Below are 2,877 nucleotides of genomic sequence, written 5' to 3'. Positions count from 1 at the left end.
GGAGTAATAGTAGTAGATGCAAAATGTATCGGTCTACTTGTCTCGGACGTGATGCCTATATGTATGATCATTGCCTTCGATATCGTCATGACTTTGCGCGACTCTATCAATTGCTCGACAGTAATTTGTTCACCCACCTTAATATTTGCTATTTTGAGAGAAGCCTCTAGTGAACACTATGGCCCCCGGGTCTAGTTCACCCCATATTTTCAGCCTTACTCTTTTACTTCGTTGCACTTTCCGCCTTCAGATCTCACTTTGCAATCAATCTTGAAGGGATTGACAACCCCTTTATAGCGTTGGGTGCAAGCTCTTTTGTGTTTGCGCAGGTACTCTGGACTTGACGAGATTCTCCTACTGGATTGATACCTTGGTTCTCAACTAAGGGAAATACTTACTGCTCCTGTGCTGCATCACCCTTTCCTCTACAAGGGAAAAACCAACGCAAGCAAGTCTCTGTCAACGTATCAATTTCTGGCGCTGTTGTTTGAGAAGTAGCACAAGGATTTCTGGCGCCGTTGCCAGGGAGGATCAAGTCAAGAAATCATCCAAGTATTTGTCACAAACTCATCTCTTGCATTTACTTTTTTTGCCTCTCGTTTTCCTCTCCCCCACTTCTGAAAAACAAAAATTTAAAAAATATTTGCCCTTTCCTTCGTTTGCCTTTTTCGTTCGCCCTTTTCTCTCGCTTGGTTTCTGTTTGTTTGTGTGGGATAGTCTATCTGTCCTCATGGCTAGATCCACCAGTTCGAACGATACTCCCGAGAACGAAGTTCGCAATTTCAAACAAATTGAGGAAGAAAACCTAAAGGACGCTTGGTATAGGATTTGCATTGCCCACAGTAGATCTAGTCATAAGCAATCTACTACCGTCCTGGTTTGCAGTTTTTATGTGGGTATTTCTCCTTGCAATAGGTATATTCTTGACACCATCGTAGGTGGAAATTTCTTGGGTAGCCGTACCATTGATTCGTATGGAGCTGTAATAAATTTGGTAGGCTCACCCCCACTCATGGTTAATGGAACTACCTTAACTCTGGAACATGTGATGCGTAGGCTGGACGTCATTGAAAATAAAGTTGCTACTATCGAACTTATTGAGAATTTGGATAAAAAGATCCACAATCAAATCACTCAGTACGGATCTAAGGTGGGAATGGTTTTGAAAATTCTAAAGGAGAAGGAACCCACAATTAACGAAAAACTAGGTCATGATTCCGCTAGGATTGGCAAATTAGATGATGTTATAACCAACTTGTGTTCCGCTTTTGCCGCTGTGCAGAATACTCCAAAATTTGCCTAGAATAAGGTCACCAAGTCTGTTTTTGTTCCTAAAAATAGTGGTGAATCATCTAGTAAGAAAGATGAAGACCTTAAGATGATAAGTGATCACGCTACTTTTGGTTTGAGCACCAAAAATGACGATACGTGATTCTATCGCTTTATGCCTAGCTAAGGACGTTAAACAATATCGCTTGTTGGGAGGCAACCCAATGAATTTATCTTTTTCTTTCTATTTTTTTGCGTCAACACCATAATAATTCTATTATGATAGTGTCTTTTGTGTTTCTTTTTGTGTTTGAGCCAAGTAAAACCTTTATGACTAGTTTTGGTGATGGTTGTTTGGTCCTGCTGGAAAAGACAGAAACTTTTTGCTCACGAGATTATTTTTCGTTTTTATTCAGTAAGAGCTTTTGATTTGATTCTTTTTTCTGCTGGTTGATATGCCTTTTTCCCAGGCAGTTGTAATGTTTCAGAGTTTTTGAGGTACCAGAAGTATACAAAGTATACATATTGCTACAAACTGGTCTGTTTTTGACAGATTTTGTTTTTGTTGAGTTGGTTGCTTGTTTTGATGAAACTATGGATAGTATCGGGGGGGGGGTGGGTGGGGTACTAGCCATGGAAAAGTGAGAATACAGTAATACAACACCAATATAAATAGAAATCAAGATTGCCACAGTACCTAAAGAGGTGATAGTTTGTTTTCTTGTGCTAATGTTATCACGAGTTTTTGTTTAAGTTTTGTGTTGTGAAGTTTTCAAGTTTTGGATGATGTTCTCATGGACAAAGAGATAAGGAGTGGAAAGAGCTCAAGCTTGGGGATGACCAAGGAATCCCAAGCCAAATTGAAGGACACCAAAAATCCTAAGCTTGGGGATACCCCGGGAAGGCATCCCCTCTTTCGTCTTCAATCCATCAGTAACATTACTTGGACCTATATTTTTATTCACCACATGATATGTGTTTTGCTTGGAGCGGCTTGTATCGTAGGAGTCTTTTCTTTTTGTTGTGTCACAATCATCCTTGCTGCACACTGCTATCCCACAGACAACAGCGCCAGAAATTGACACGTTGACAGAGGCTGGGCTTGCGTTGGTTTTTCCCTTGAAGAGGAAAGGGTAATGCAGCACAGGAGCAGTAAGTATTTCCCTCAGTTTGAGAACCAAGCTATCGATCCAGAAGGAGGGTCTCGTCAAGTCGAGAGTACCTGCGCAAACACAAACAAGCTTGCACCCAACGCTTTAAAGGGGTTGTCAATCCCTTCAAGATTGTTTGCAAAGTGAGATCTGAAGGCGGAAAGTGCAACAAAGTAAAAAGTGTAAGGCGGAAAATATGGTGTGGAGTATACCCTGGGGGCCATAGTGTTCACTAGAGGCTTCTCCCAAAATAGCAAGTGTTACGGTGGGTGAACAAAGTACTGTCGAGCAATTGATAGAACCGCACAAAGTCATGACGATATCTAAGGCAATGATCATACATATAGGCATCACGTCCGAGACAAGTGGACCGATATTTTCTGCATCTACTACTATTACCCCACACATCGACCGCTATCCAGCATGCATCTAGTGTATTGAGTTCATCATGAACAGA

The sequence above is a fragment of the Hordeum vulgare genome, chromosome 2H, assembly GCF_904849725.1.
Source record: "Hordeum vulgare subsp. vulgare chromosome 2H, MorexV3_pseudomolecules_assembly, whole genome shotgun sequence".
Lineage (NCBI taxonomy): Eukaryota > Viridiplantae > Streptophyta > Magnoliopsida > Poales > Poaceae > Hordeum > Hordeum vulgare.
This window is presented reverse-complemented; position numbering follows the sequence as displayed.